The sequence below is a fragment of the Hyperolius riggenbachi genome, chromosome 4 (genome assembly GCF_040937935.1).
Source record: "Hyperolius riggenbachi isolate aHypRig1 chromosome 4, aHypRig1.pri, whole genome shotgun sequence".
Classification (NCBI taxonomy): Eukaryota; Metazoa; Chordata; class Amphibia; order Anura; family Hyperoliidae; genus Hyperolius; species Hyperolius riggenbachi.
The window spans coordinates 206,801,277-206,818,464 of NC_090649.1; positions in this window are offsets into that span (position 1 = coordinate 206,801,277).

A 17,188-nucleotide genomic window follows, 5' to 3' on the forward strand; every position below is an offset into this window, starting at 1 on the left:
TTGGCTGGTTCATCCACGATTGGTTAATTAGTGAAGGGAGGGCTAGTTAAACCCTCTCAGCGGCCGCTTTTGTGTTCCGTCTGCACTATGGAGTACACACTGCCGGAGTATGCAGCCGATTTCCTTTTGGAGAGGCAAGATTCCCCATTTATTATCACAAGTAAGAATGATGGCTTTTTTGATTACACACACTTAGTTACACTACATTTATTAGTTCTGATACATTCTTATTCTATCATTGCAGCAGAAGCTGTGATTATGGAGCAGGAACTACTACATATACATGACCAGCCTAAAACAATTAGGTAGGAAGTGGGGGGATAGTGTAAGAATATCTCTTGCAGGAAAGAGTGCTGAACTGATGGCTACCTTTATGTCTCTACAGCCCTATTAAAAAGACAGAACACAGACAATCAAGATCTCGTTCTCGTCAACGCAAAAAGGCTAAGAAAGCACACTCAAGATCACGCAGCAGATCACGCTCTAGGAGACGTTCATCGTCAAGAAGATGTTATTACAGCAGATCTCCTAGCAGACATCGCACATCAAGAAAGAAATGTTGGGCATGTGGGGATTATGCATTACCTGAAAAGTTGGTCTGCCAATCTTGTTTTCACACAATGGCAAGAGACCAGGAACAGCCTAAACACATAGCAGCTAAGATTAAAGAGGCAGTTCAGGAATCTATGAACAGTTACATTGCATCACTTCCGGCCAGTCAGCCATCGCAGGCCGTATCTACAAACGTACAACCTGGTCCATCTCACTCGGATACATAAGCAGATGCACCGGAAGTAGGATTTAACTTTAATTTGGTTCAGCCTAATATTGCTGCCATTAGAGAAGCCATAGAGTGGCAGGACGATCAGCCGCAAGAACCATCTACTAGTACTCAAAGGGATTACTATGCACATCTTAAAAAAAATCAGTGAAACCTTTTTCCCTGATGGATACGATTCACGAAATAATGCAAAAGGAGTGGAGAAAGACAGAGAAAAAGACAAGTCTTAACTAATAGATTCAATAAACTATCATATGGAGGAGAAAAAATTAAAGACACTCGACGAACCACCAAAGGTAGACGCTTCAGTAGTTGGTCTGGCCAAACATGTAACGTTGCCCAGAGATGATGCAGTATCCTTCAAGGATCCACTTGAGAGGAAAATAGATGCAGAATTCAAGAAGTCTTACATATCCTCAGGGAATGCTTGCAAACCGGCAGTAGCTCTGACGTCTGTGGCCGAAGCCCTGAGAACATGGATACAAAACATTGAAGATGCACTGAAATCAGATACAGATAGAAAGACTATAATATCAAATAAGAGGAGAACAAAAACTGGCACTAAATGCGGCAGGGATGGATACTAGGTCACACTGGGCTTACCTGCAGCGTGCTCCCAAACAGTGCAAAGTCCAAGTCAGTCAAGGAAGAGAGAAGGGCACTGCTGCATAAAAATACCCTTTATTGTGACCGGGTCGACACACAGGTTACAGCAGTGGGGGGAGGAAAGTTGTCTGACAGCTGTTTCGCAAGGGTTAACCTTGCTTCATCAGAGACAATGCGGAAATAAGACAAACAGTTTAAATACAGTAGCCATCACGCTTACCACCATGTCGTAACCACCTTGAAACGCACGCTGTGGAGGACGGCGGACCCGCCCACCTCCTACTCCAGACACGTGGATGGCTCTAGCCCAATCAGCGAGCCGCAGGTCTCCCCGCTCTGTCATCCAATTGTGGTAATAGACGTCATTGGAGGGCGGCGTCCACCGGCCTATTGCAGCTGAATGTACGTAATGCAAGCGTGCTTACGCCTGATCGTCACGTTACCATGGTGACTTGCCGCTGTTTCCCAGTACCTGCGCGCATACTCCCCTCTCATCTCTGGTACGTCACAGCTGGTCTCCCAGCTTCAGTGACAACACAGAATTGGTGTCATTGGGTTTCTGTCGCTAGTGTTCAGGGCAGCAGTATAAACCAGCGGATCATTTGGCCACCTGCAAACAATTATAAACATAATGTTAATTGCAGATAATAAAAAGAATCATTAAAAACATATCAGTGACTGAAAGAAACGGTCTAAACTCACTCTGACAGCTGTTAGCATCAATACATGTGGATTTTTAGTCATACTTATTCAGGAAGCAATGGAGCTCATTTCTATCATTTAGACCTAGAGGGCCACAGGCATTCGTGATTGAAATTATTCTAGCTTCTTGTTGAAGCAGTTTTTGTTCCCGATTGCCTCCTCTATGTGGGACCTCTACAGTCAAAATACCAGTAAATTTTAGACAATTGGTATTCCCATTGTGCTGCTCCCTAACATGTCTAATTAATCTGCCTGCTCCCACCCCAGTTTTAACTGAGTTGCAGTGTTCTTGAAAACGGGTACACAGCATCCGGGTGGTCTGGCCTACATAGAAACTGCCGCACTTGCAGATGACAATGTATACAGCAAATTTGGTGCGACAGTGGATGAATTCCTTAATTTGTAAATTTTGACCACCCACTCGGACACTGCGTCCCGGCATGAACTGATGGCAATGTGTGCAGTTACCACACCTAAAGGCTCCTACGGGCATTGCCCTCTGTAGCCAGTTTAACTCTCTCTGTTGCCCTCTGAACTCACTATTGGTGATGACATCACCTATGGTTCGAGCCCTCCTAAAGGAAATAAGCGGTCTAGTAGTTGCCAATTCCGATAAGTGAGGATCATTGCTTAACACATGCCAGTGTTTGTACACAATACTCTTGATACGCTCTGCCATGGGGGAGTAGTCAAAAACACAGGTGAATCTTTGTTCATCTTTTGATTTCTGTTGGGTTTTCATATTTGTTCGTTTCCTACTCTTTTCAAGGATCAGGTTACTCCTTTCTAGGGACTCAGCTTTCCTGTAAGCTATATTGACATTGTTAAGGTCATATCCCCTACTAGTCAGCCTCACCGCCAGTTCCTGACTCTGTTTCAGGAAATCACAACGTTTAGAATTGTTTCTCTTAAGGCGTACAAACTGGCTGTAGGGGATAGATTTGATAGTATGGGCCGGGTGGTAACTGGTGCTCAATAGTACAGCATTAGTGGCAGTTGATTTTCTGTGGCCCCTGGTGAGCAGGCGTCCCTCCTCTGTGTACATCTCTAGGTCCAAAAACTCCAAACGGTTGCCACCCAACATGCCCGTGAATTGCATATTGAACCTATTGGAGTTCAAGGATTCCAGAAATGTTGTAAATTGATCGCCTGTGCCCTTCCATGTGAGAAAGACATCGTCCACATAGCGATACCAATGGCCTATTAGAGCTTTGAAGGGATTGTTTTCACAGAGGATTACCTCACTCTCCCAGCGCCACAGGAAAAGATTAGAAAAAGTGGGGGCTACCGGGGTACCCATGGCAACACCTGACTGTTGTAAGTACCATTTATCACTGAAAAGAAAGGCATTATGTGAAATGACAAAATACAGGCAATCACATATGAATTGAACCCATCTCTCATCTTTTCCCTGGGATATTAAGATCTCTCCTATCACCTGGGTCCCCAGTTTCTGTGGAATGCGGGTGTATAAATTAACCACATCAATGGAGGCCAACTGCACTCCCTCCCCAAGGTCAACCCCCTCTAGCTTCGCCAGGACGTCCAAGGTGTCAGCCAGGTGAGTCGTAACCTTCTTCAAGAAGGGTCTTAGAGTGTAATCAAGATACCTCGACAAGGGTTCAGTAAGTGATCCCCTGGCTGACACAATCGGGCGCCCCGGCGGGCAAACGGGGTCCTTGTGGATCTTAGGGAGGAAGTACCAGACCGGCTTGATGGGAAAGTCTGGTAGCAAGTCCCCACCCATCCGTTCAGAGATGTAGCCAGCCTCCACACCCCGTCTTAGCAATGACTGGAGGGCTGATTTAAACTGGCTTGTGGGGTCACTGGTTAGCCTCACATAGAACTGATCTGCACCCTGTAGTTGTCTTAAGGCTTCCTTTACATAATATTCAGTCGACATGATGACAAGGTTGCCACCCTTGTCAGCTTTTTTGAGGACCACATTTTTATTCTCCTTTAGCCAGTCCAGGGTCTGTCTCTCTAATGGACTGATATTAGGTGGATCTTTGGGAAAAATCAAAGCTTGCATGTCTGCTAGTACTCGTTGGTTGAAAAGATCTACAACCGATCCCGATGCCGTGGAGAACTCTCTGACCGATTTGCATGCCCTGAACCCATCTCTGACATTCATGTCCACATTATCGGCCTCAAGAATAGCACTCTCTGCCAAAAGTTCCTGTAGATTACTTAGGGCTTCAAAATCGGTTGCGCTCTCCAGGTTGGGAACAAAATACCCCAGGTTGCTGATGGTGGTGTGGCTATTGAGTCTTAGTTCCATGGTTTCCCCCTCTGATTTTTTCTTTTGCCACAACAAAATGTTGAGTTTCCGTATGCTTTTGTACCAGTCAATTTCAAACTTAAATTTGTCAAATGTAGCTGTAAGGGAAAAGGTTAAACCTTTCTTGAGCACCGATAAACATCCGTCTGGTAGGGGGACTCCTGATAGATTAAGTACTTGAAGGTCGTCTACTTTTTCAGTTAGCAAGAGGTGATCTACTTCCTCTTGCGAGAGCCCTTCCCATATGTTCCCCTGCCCCAGGTAACTTTCCGTAGGTATGCTTTCTTGTGGGCGGGTTCGGCCGCCTCGTCCTCGTCGGACTCTTCTAAAGGGACCTCGACACATCTCGGGGTTTTAATGATAGGTTTAGGTGAAGGGCCCCCTTTCGGTTTAGGACCCCCTGTACCCTCTTCTTGGCTAGAATTCGATCCCGAGTCTGTTGTCCAGTACCCCTTAGGCTCTTTATTGGTTTTCCTTTTCCTGTTTCTTTGTCGTTTAGCTGGTTGTCCCCAGTCGAAGATTTTTCCTTCCTTGAAATCTTGTTGGTCCCGTTTGAATTTACGCAGTTTTCTTTCCTTAATATCGTCCTGTATTGGAACCAAACGATTTTCAATTTTGGATTCCAATTTCTGTAGACGTGTGGGATCGGATAATTTCAAAAACTCCTCTTTCTTTTTTGATATTTCAGCCACAGTATTGTGGTACTCAACTTCTGTGCGTTTCAAGACAATCGCTTGCAGCCGTAGGGAATGATCTAGATGTTCTTGATCCCAATCGTCCACAAATTTGGTATCGTTCTTATATTCGCTCACTTCCCTGTAATTTCTGAATCCACGAGATGCAATTTGCTTGTCATTGTACCTCTGCAGAGAGGCAACAGTCCAAAAGAGTTTGACCTCCTTTTCTGACAGTTCCTTTTCCTGTGGCCCCTGGTGAGCAGGCGTCCCTCCTCTGTGTACATCTCTAGGTCCAAAAACTCCAAACGGTTGCCACCCAACATGCCCGTGAATTGCATATTGAACCTATTGGAGTTCAAGGATTCCAGAAATGTTGTAAATTGATCGCCTGTGCCCTTCCATGTGAGAAAGACATCGTCCACATAGCGATACCAATGGCCTATTAGAGCTTTGAAGGGATTGTTTTCACAGAGGATTACCTCACTCTCCCAGCGCCACAGGAAAAGATTAGAAAAAGTGGGGGCTACCGGGGTACCCATGGCAACACCTGACTGTTGTAAGTACCATTTATCACTGAAAAGAAAGGCATTATGTGAAATGACAAAATACAGGCAATCACATATGAATTGAACCCATCTCTCATCTTTTCCCTGGGATATTAAGATCTCTCCTATCACCTGGGTCCCCAGTTTCTGTGGAATGCGGGTGTATAAATTAACCACATCAATGGAGGCCAACTGCACTCCCTCCCCAAGGTCAACCCCCTCTAGCTTCGCCAGGACGTCCAAGGTGTCAGCCAGGTGAGTCGTAACCTTCTTCAAGAAGGGTCTTAGAGTGTAATCAAGATACCTCGACAAGGGTTCAGTAAGTGATCCCCTGGCTGACACAATCGGGCGCCCCGGCGGGCAAACGGGGTCCTTGTGGATCTCTTATTTGAATTGTCTGTGTTGTCACACTGTGCACAAATGCAACAAGCTGAAGCAGAGGGCCCAGGAACCTCGGGCACTCAGGAGGCAACAGCCAACGTTTGCAACACCCGCTTGTTGGCAGGTAGATCGGATTGGGTCACTTTTTTTACTGACACAGCAAGCTGCTCTGATGCCAGCAAAGCAGTGGGGGTGAAGGTTTTGGAACAGGATATCAGTCGACTGTCAGAAAAGGAGGTCAAACTCTTTTGGACTGTTGCCTCTCTGCAGAGGTACAATGACAAGCAAATTGCATCTCGTGGATTCAGAAATTACAGGGAAGTGAGCGAATATAAGAACGATACCAAATTTGTGGACGATTGGGATCAAGAACATCTAGATCATTCCCTACGGCTGCAAGCGATTGTCTTGAAACGCACAGAAGTTGAGTACCACAATACTGTGGCTGAAATATCAAAAAAGAAAGAGGAGTTTTTGAAATTATCCGATCCCACACGTCTACAGAAATTGGAATCCAAAATTGAAAATCGTTTGGTTCCAATACAGGACGATATTAAGGAAAGAAAACTGCGTAAATTCAAACGGGACCAACAAGATTTCAAGGAAGGAAAAATCTTCGACTGGGGACAACCAGCTAAACGACAAAGAAACAGGAAAAGGAAAACCAATAAAGAGCCTAAGGGGTACTGGACAACAGACTCGGGATCGAATTCTAGCCAAGAAGAGGGTACAGGGGGTCCTAAACCGAAAGGGGGCCCTTCACCTAAACCTATCATTAAAACCCCGAGATGTGTCGAGGTCCCTTTAGAAGAGTCCGACGAGGACGAGGCGGCCGAACCCGCCCACAAGAAAGCATACCTACGGAAAGTTACCTGGGGCAGGGGAACATATGGGAAGGGCTCTCGCAAGAGGAAGTAGATCACCTCTTGCTAACTGAAAAAGTAGACGACCTTCAAGTACTTAATCTATCAGGAGTCCCCCTACCAGACGGATGTTTATCGGTGCTCAAGAAAGGTTTAACCTTTTCCCTTACAGCTACATTTGACAAATTTAAGTTTGAAATTGACTGGTACAAAAGCATACGGAAACTCAACATTTTGTTGTGGCAAAAGAAAAAATCAGAGGGGGAAACCATGGAACTAAGACTCAATAGCCACACCACCATCAGCAACCTGGGGTATTTTGTTCCCAACCTGGAGAGCGCAACCGATTTTGAAGCCCTAAGTAATCTACAGGAACTTTTGGCAGAGAGTGCTATTCTTGAGGCCGATAATGTGGACATGAATGTCAGAGATGGGTTCAGGGCATGCAAATCGGTCAGAGAGTTCTCCACGGCATCGGGATCGGTTGTAGATCTTTTCAACCAACGAGTACTAGCAGACATGCAAGCTTTGATTTTTCCCAAAGATCCACCTAATATCAGTCCATTAGAGAGACAGGCCCTGGACTGGCTAAAGGAGAATAAAAATGTGGTCCTCAAAAAAGCTGACAAGGGTGGCAACCTTGTCATCATGTCGACTGAATATTATGTAAAGGAAGCCTTAAGACAACTACAGGGTGCAGATCAGTTCTATGTGAGGCTAACCAGTGACCCCACAAGCCAGTTTAAATCAGCCCTCCAGTCATTGCTAAGACGGGGTGTGGAGGCTGGCTACATCTCTGAACGGATGGGTGGGGACTTGCTACCAGACTTTCCCATCAAGCCGGTCTGGTACTTCCTCCCTAAGATCCACAAGGACCCCGTTTGCCCGCCGGGGCGCCCGATTGTGTCAGCCAGGGGATCACTTACTGAACCCTTGTCGAGGTATCTTGATTACACTCTAAGACCCTTCTTGAAGAAGGTTACGACTCACCTGGCTGACACCTTGGACGTCCTGGCGAAGCTAGAGGGGGTTGACCTTGGGGAGGGAGTGCAGTTGGCCTCCATTGATGTGGTTAATTTATACACCCGCATTCCACAGAAACTGGGGACCCAGGTGATAGGAGAGATCTTAATATCCCAGGGAAAAGATGAGAGATGGGTTCAATTCATATGTGATTGCCTGTATTTTGTCATTTCACATAATGCCTTTCTTTTCAGTGATAAATGGTACTTACAACAGTCAGGTGTTGCCATGGGTACCCCGGTAGCCCCCACTTTTTCTAATCTTTTCCTGTGGCGCTGGGAGAGTGAGGTAATCCTCTGTGAAAACAATCCCTTCAAAGCTCTAATAGGCCATTGGTATCGCTATGTGGACGATGTCTTTCTCACATGGAAGGGCACAGGCGATCAATTTACAACATTTCTGGAATCCTTGAACTCCAATAGGTTCAATATGCAATTCACGGGCATGTTGGGTGGCAACCGTTTGGAGTTTTTGGACCTAGAGATGTACACAGAGGAGGGACGCCTGCTCACCAGGGGCCACAGAAAATCAACTGCCACTAATGCTGTACTATTGAGCACCAGTTACCACCCGGCCCATACTATCAAATCTATCCCCTACAGCCAGTTTGTACGCCTTAAGAGAAACAATTCTAAACGTTGTGATTTCCTGAAACAGAGTCAGGAACTGGCGGTGAGGCTGACTAGTAGGGGATATGACCTTAACAATGTCAATATAGCTTACAGGAAAGCTGAGTCCCTAGAAAGGAGTAACCTGATCCTTGAAAAGAGTAGGAAACGAACAAATATGAAAACCCAACAGAAATCAAAAGATGAACAAAGATTCACCTGTGTTTTTGACTACTCCCCCATGGCAGAGCGTATCAAGAGTATTGTGTACAAACACTGGCATGTGTTAAGCAATGATCCTCACTTATCGGAATTGGCAACTACTAGACCGCTTATTTCCTTTAGGAGGGCTCGAACCATAGGTGATGTCATCACCAATAGTGAGTTCAGAGGGCAACAGAGAGAGTTAAACTGGCTACAGAGGGCAATGCCCGTAGGAGCCTTTAGGTGTGGTAACTGCACACATTGCCATCAGTTCATGCCGGGACGCAGTGTCCGAGTGGGTGGTCAAAATTTACAAATTAAGGAATTCATCCACTGTCGCACCAAATTTGCTGTATACATTGTCATCTGCAAGTGCGGCAGTTTCTATGTAGGCCAGACCACCCGGATGCTGTGTACCCGTTTTCAAGAACACTGCAACTCAGTTAAAACTGGGGTGGGAGCAGGCAGATTAATTAGACATGTTAGGGAGCAGCACAATGGGAATACCAATTGTCTAAAATTTACTGGTATTTTGACTGTAGAGGTCCCACATAGAGGAGGCAATCGGGAACAAAAACTGCTTCAACAAGAAGCTAGAATAATTTCAATCACGAATGCCTGTGGCCCTCTAGGTCTAAATGATAGAAATGAGCTCCATTGCTTCCTGAATAAGTATGACTAAAAATCCACATGTATTGATGCTAACAGCTGTCAGAGTGAGTTTAGACCGTTTCTTTCAGTCACTGATATGTTTTTAATGATTCTTTTTATTATCTGCAATTAACATTATGTTTATAATTGTTTGCAGGTGGCCAAATGATCCGCTGGTTTATACTGCTGCCCTGAACACTAGCGACAGAAACCCAATGACACCAATTCTGTGTTGTCACTGAAGCTGGGAGACCAGCTGTGACGTACCAGAGATGAGAGGGGAGTATGCGCGCAGGTACTGGGAAACAGCGGCAAGTCACCATGGTAACGTGACGATCAGGCGTAAGCACGCTTGCATTACGTACATTCAGCTGCAATAGGCCGGTGGACGCCGCCCTCCAATGACGTCTATTACCACAATTGGATGACAGAGCGGGGAGACCTGCGGCTCGCTGATTGGGCTAGAGCCATCCACGTGTCTGGAGTAGGAGGTGGGCGGGTCCGCCGTCCTCCACAGCGTGCGTTTCAAGGTGGTTACGACATGGTGGTAAGCGTGATGGCTACTGTATTTAAACTGTTTGTCTTATTTCCGCATTGTCTCTGATGAAGCAAGGTTAACCCTTGCGAAACAGCTGTCAGACAACTTTCCTCCCCCCACTGCTGTAACCTGTGTGTCGACCCGGTCACAATAAAGGGTATTTTTATGCAGCAGTGCCCTTCTCTCTTCCTTGACTGACTTAGACTATAATATCAGCTCTTGATGATGTGAAATTAACGGCGGATTTCGTAGGCGAAGCCGCAGTGGACGTATTAAGATGTTCATCAAGATCTATGCTTCATGCGGTTATAGCAAAAAGAGCCTTGTGGCTCAAAAGCTGGTCCGCGGATACATCTAAACAGGACTGGTGCAGAATTCCGTATGACGGAAAAAACTTATTTGGAGAAGAGATGGACACTGCCATCCGCAGAGTAACCGGTGGAAAATCAGGGTTGATCCCACAAGATTGTAAGACGAAAAGACCTACATTTCAAAGAAATACTTACCAATCGAGATACAGGAACAATGTATCTTATAGGCCTACCCAGGACTTTAAGAAAAACTGGCAGAGCTCTCAATCCACACTCCTGAAGTTAAATAAACAGAAGAAAGCCGGTCAGTCTTCGGCCTCCCAGAAGACGTTTTGATGTTCTGTCCGTCCAGGCATTGCTGGTAGGTGGCAGACTTCAGGCCTTCGGAAATGTCTGGACGGAGGAGATCGGCGATCGATGGGTAAGACAGACGATAACCCAAGGTCATCAATGGACGTTAAGAGCTGTACCACCCGACATTTTCATACCCACGAACATCCCAGTGAGTATCGACAAGAGAAAGATTCTGAACAAGTATATAAAAGAATTGATTGCAAAACAAGCAATAATGGAAGTACCAGTCAACGAGAAAGGACTAGGGGTTTACTCACCTCTCTTTTTTGTGAAGAAAAAGACAGGGGACCTAAGGCCAGTGATGGACCTCAGGAATCTCAACTCTTTCATTATTATAGAACATTTCAAAATGGAAACACTTCAGACCATTGTGAAGGTATTAATGATAAAGGACTGGGCACTTTCCATCGATCTAGAGGATGCATACTTACACATCCTAATTCATCTGGATTATCAAAAATACTTAAGAATTGCAGTCGGCAACCTACATCTACAATTCCGATGTCTTCCGTTTGGAATATCCACAGCCCCCAGGACATTCTCAAAAGTTCTGTTAGCAGTTATAGAAACACTCAGGATCAAGGGTCTCAGACTACATCATTACTTGGACGACCTCTTGTTACTGCACCAAGACCAACAAACCATATATCAACACAGACAGTTACTCCTCACAGAGTTAGAGAGGTTCGGCTGGAAAATAAACTTCTCCAAAAGTCAGTTGGAACCGACAAGAGACATCTTGTTTCAAGGGGCACGTCTCCAAACTGATTACAACATCATCAGTCTACCGGAACAGAAACAAATGAAGATTCAAGCACTTATACAGGACATGTTGAAGAATACAGTGATAACAGCAAGACAATGTCTCAGCCTATTGGGAACATTCACGTCTACCATTCCAATGGTCGGTTGGGCACAGTGGCATACCCAATGGCAATTTGGGTTTCTTCTCCAATGGCGAACAAGACACTGCAACCAGCTGATTCTAATAACTCAAGAAATGAGGAACAGTTTGTTTTGGTGGTTAAACAAGGTGAACCTAGCAAAACCACTACAAATTCAGAGGCCGGTAGGGATCATTCTTACCACCGATGCCAGCCAGACAGGTTGGGGTGCTCATCTTCAGTCACAGACAGTACAAGGGACTTGGTCAAAAGGCCCAGTGCAAACACCGGCAAACTAGAGAGCAGGGCAGCTTTTCTGGCTCTCTCCTACTTCAAGAACCATTGGCTAAGGGCCTGTACACACTGCTGCGCTTTTAAAATCGCATGCGATTTTTAAAAGCACAAGCCTTCATGAGAATAGGAAAAGCGCATCGCAGCAGTGTGTACAGGTCTCTGCGATTTTCATTATTTTTCAAAAGACCTTACGATTAAAAAGCGCATGCGATTTGAAAAGTGCAGCGCAAGCGCAGCAGTGTGTACAGGCCCTTACAGTGATGACAGGGTCAGGAGCCAATTAAATCGGCTCCTGACCGGCTCACACAGCTCTGCCATCATACAAACGTCAGGGGGAGTGATCTGCGACGGGGAGACAGTAGCACAATCGGCGTAAGGGGACGTGAATGCGTGGCGACCATTGTTAAAATCTACGTCCTGTCAGATCCGCACAGCCACAAGCAGGCAGCAGATGTCACCTGCGTCGGTCCGGAACCAGTTAAAGTGACACTGAAGCGAAAAAAAAATATGATATCATGAATTGGTTGAGTAGTACGGATAATTAATAGAACATTAGTAGCAAAGAAATTAGTCTCATATTTTTTATTTTCAGTTATATAGCTTTGCATCATTCTCTAATATTTGCAGTTACACATTACACTCAGCATTCTAAATGATTTCACTGAGCAGGCTAATTAACTTTTTGATCTCTTTTCTGCAGAAATAAACAAAATACAGTGACAGACAGTTGAGATAATAAACTTCAGAAGACAGAGCTCTCTGCAAAGTGGTGGAGCTCAGATAAGCTCTTTTGCAAAGATAACAACTGGAGTTTTTTAACTCTTCCTGTACTGGAAACAATATTAGACTTATCTATCTGCTGCTAATGTTTTATTTCTTAGCTGTACTACACATACAAATCATTACCGGTATATCATTAATTTATTTTCAGTTCAGATTTCCTTTAAATGCAGCATCACACATGGCACAGCAAGCGGGATTCAGATACATCTTGCATCAAAACGATCGCATCTCGCAAGACTCATGCTGTGTACAGTGAAAACAGGCCCTTAGGGCCCTGGAACCCACTATCAGCGCTTTTCTAAGCCTTTTGTAAGCTCTTGTGATTTGAAAAGCACTTGCTAATGCAATGCTATGTGTGTGATCCCCCATGAGGGATGTGATTTTTGAAATATCCTCCATAGCATTACATTAACAAGAGCTTTTCAAATCACAAGCGCTTAGAAAAGAGCTGCGCAGCCACACTTGTGTCTATGCGGACTGCGCAGCAGCAGCAAGCTCCGGCGGCCATTGTACTTGTGGAATGAGAGCCCGACCCAGGGCGGTGGGGTCGGGAGCCGACCAGGGGTCTGGCACACAGCGGGGGACCCAGCGGAAGTAAATAGAGCGCACGGATGGCGTCCTCCGTGGAAACAAAATAGACACAGGTACTGAACTTTTTTTAAGCATTTCACCTTGTAAGTCCTTAAAGCTCACTGAATTGAGTAAAAGGTCCTTAACAGCATCATAGAATTGTTATTTCTGTCTGACACTCAGCAGACCTGAGCACTATAAATTGTATGTTATTTTTGAAAGGTAATCAGTGACTCAACTACTCCTGATGTTAAAACTGCTCCTGTGAGGGTGAAACTCATGTCAGCAACTGGACAGATGAGAAAAGATATTTATAGAACAAGGCTTATAAGGAACGACAGGTGTTTGGTGAAGCAGCTGTTGAGTGACTTTGACACTGCTCTTGCACAATGGTTGCATTGCATTTATGAAATGCATATAACAGAGATGTTACACTGGGTTTGTCACTCCCTACAGCCAATAAAAAATATTTATTGGCCTCAATTCTGGTAGCTATGTGAGGTAAATATTTTTCTGTAGGTAAAATACCTCATGCGGAATTTACTCTTTCTGCATTTCCGAACATGCTGTAAAACATGCAGTAAAAGCATAAAATGCAGTAAAACGTGCAGTATTTCAGTGGTAAGCATGCAGTAAATAAATAATACTAGTCAGGATAGTCTTTGGAAGATGTTTTTATTTGAGAGGGTGAAGGTGTATTTGATTATTTAGCAACCTATGGAAAGTATATATATATAACCGTCCCCTATAAAAAAAACAAATCCAGTAAATATATGGAGTTTTATTTCTAGTATTCTCTACTACTACACAGGCTGAATAGAGACTCCACTAAAAACTGCAAAATGCATACAAACTGACTTTACCTCTAGGTAAAGGCAAGTCCTATTGTGCCCCTTAATGGTAAAATTTTTGCACGAAATGTGATCTTTCAATGTCATTTTTACGATCGTATTGTATAGAAAATTTGCCAATTATGAAGGCAATTAATAAGGAACGATTCTATAGTCATTTGCTAAACAGGATAAAATCGATCCAAAAGTTGGATTTTATGATCGAATTTGAAGAATCGTTCAGTAAATGTGAACAATCAAAAATGCCTTCAGATTGTTCCAGGAGCTATTTATTAGGCTGAACATGTTTAACTACTTTCGGACAGCAATGATTTAAATCTACGGCATTTTGGTGGTTACCTGGCTGGCAGGGAGTAGATTTCAATCAACCGACACTGCGCGTTCTCGCTGCTTTCGACGATGTCGCCGCTGTTTCCCCGCTGCAGCTCACTCGCTCTGCCGTATCTATAACGGCAGAGTCCTGTGAGCAGGTCAGGAGCCGATTTCATTGGCTCCTGACCCTGTCATCAACGTAAGCCACTCCCATTGGCTTACATTGATAGGCAGGGTCAGGAGCCAATGAAAGCGGCTCCTGACGGGCTCACAGGAACTCTGTCGTCATAGAGATGGAAAAGTGGTTGGCCCAGGTTACTAACATGCGGCAGTGACGCCGATTGCGGCGGGTATGTGCATTGATTCGTCATTATCCGTCAGGATTCTGCCGTTTCTGGTACCAGCGGTCTCTGGTCCTTAAGGGGGCAGAGACCGCTGTTACTTAAAGCGGACCCAAACCAAACAATTTTTTAATTCAAAATATTTAGTTGCACCACTCTGACACATACAAAGATAAATAAACACTCCTTCAAGCCTATGAGCATTACAGTGCATGCTTTTCACCCTTCTCTTTTCATAACTAGGGTTATACAGGTGGCAGCCATTAGCAATTCCTCCTTTGCCGAACACCTCCTACTCCACCAGTTTGCCGGATTCTGTCCCGGTAATATGAAAGGAAGGGAGGGGTTCCTCCAATAAATGTAAAATATTTTATATTTGTCATCATGCAGCTGAAAAAAGGCTGCTATTTATTATTATAATTTAGAAAATAGATTTTATTTCTGAAAGCTTGTATTTCTAATTTGGATCCACTTTAAAGGGACTCCGAGCAAATTAGCAGGGAAGCTGGCCAGCATCATTGTTTAAATCCTTTTTAGGGAATATCTTTATAAAGAATAAAAGCCTTGCTGAGAATCTCCTAGGAAGAGATGGACTAGTCCAAAACCTGTCACCTCTGTCAGATTTCTACTGCCTACTGTAAGTGACAGTAACATAGGAGAAAGGTAATTTATGGCTCATTTTACTCTGGAAAAAATGTACTTCTTATTTGTATATGTTTGCACATATTTTAAATGTTACAGTTTTTTGCTGTAGTGACCCTTTAATAATGAAAACATATTTCCCTAAATTCACAGGACTATTAGGCAGTGTAATTAAAAATGGTTAATAAGATACTAATTGTTTTTAGCGGATACAAATTTTGTTGCTTTTTTGCACTGTGAACTTGCACTTGATCACTTTATCATCACTTATGTAATGTTTGCACTGTTTTGCACTGGTGCTTTATTCATTTGTGATTCTGCAGTGTGCACAGATCTCGATAGTGGAGACCACTGTTCCTAGGTTATCATAACTTGGTTTTACAACAATATTTGTTTTTCTTTTTTATAATATACAATATAATAATATACAATACAATAACATTTCTATAGCGCTTTTCTCCAATCGGACTCAAAGTGCTTAAGCTCTCTCAGATTCAGTAATTCGTAGTAGGATGAAGTATTCACACAACAAAAGTTATATTTCTGCAAATGCCAAACTGAACAGGTGGGTTTTCAGTCTAGATTTAAACACCTCTAGAGATGGAGCTGTCCTGATCTGTTGAGGTAAGGAGTTCCAAAATGTAGGGGCAGCATGACAGAAGGCTCTGGGACCAACAGTTTCCAAGTGGACTCTGGGTATGACTAGATTATTAGAACCTGTGGATCTGAGAATGCGGGGATTGCTACGCAGCTGCAACATTTCTTTCATGTATCCGGGGCCCAGATTATTCAGTGATTTAAATGTCAGTAGGCTGATCTTGAATAGAACCTTCCATTCTATAGGTAGCCAGTGAAGGGAGTGCAGGACTGGCGTTATGTGGCAGTGACGGGGTTGGTTGGTTAGCAGTCTGGCAGCAGTGTTCTGTATCAGCTGTAGGCGGTACAAGTCCTTTTTTGGAAGACCAGTGTAGAGAGCATTGCAGTAGTCCAGTCGGGAGGTAATGAAGGCATGAACTAAAGTTGGTAGATCTTCTGGAGAGATGAGGTGCTTGATTTTTGCGATGTTCTTAAGGTGAAAATAGGATGATTTCACCACAGCAGAGATGTGAGTTCTGAAGTTTAAATCCCCATCAATTAGAACTACCAGGCTACGCACATGATTAGAGCTGCGTAGATCCATGCCTCCTATTCCCAGTGGTGAAGACTGCAAGTTAAGTTGTTTTGTTGTCATGCGCTGCCCTCCGATCAGAAGGACTTCAGTTTTGTCTGCATTTAGTTTCAGCCAGTTGTCATTCATCCATTGCTGTAGTTCACGTAAGCAGGCGTTTATAGTTGGAGTTGGGTCTGTCACACCAGGCTTGAAGGAAAGATATAGTTTCTTTTTTGTGCCTTATATACCCACAGCCCCCTCCTGACAGCTTTATTTTTTATTTTTTCTTATGAAAGAAACATTTTATTAGTCCTGAAATTACAATACAAATTTATATCCAAGTTATACAGAGACAATATATTTCCAAAAAGTACAACGATCCAAAAAAAGGGCAAATACAGTAAATATACAAGTAATCTCAAACAAGAGAGCTAAAAACAAAACAAAAATAAAGACAAAGAAAGCTGTGTATATACATATATCTAACAGAGGTACATCAATTGACTGAAACAAATATGTGGTTCCAATACTGAACGTGCTACAGCTAGATCAATAAGATAGGAGGTGCGGAAAGGGAAGTGGGATTCATGTACATGGCCATAATTTAATGTTATCTTTTTTTTCATAGTTTTTTAATTTTAAAAGGACACATCCCTAAATAAAATGTATTTGTGTGCTAACATTTTTGCATCACTTGTTACATTATCTACCTCTGATGGATGTCTTACGTTTGAGGAAATTCTCAACTTACAAATGCAATTTAAAAAGCTTTTGTAATGTTCACACTAATAGGTCTAACTCACATCGTTGACAAGCTGAAACATACTATTATGCCC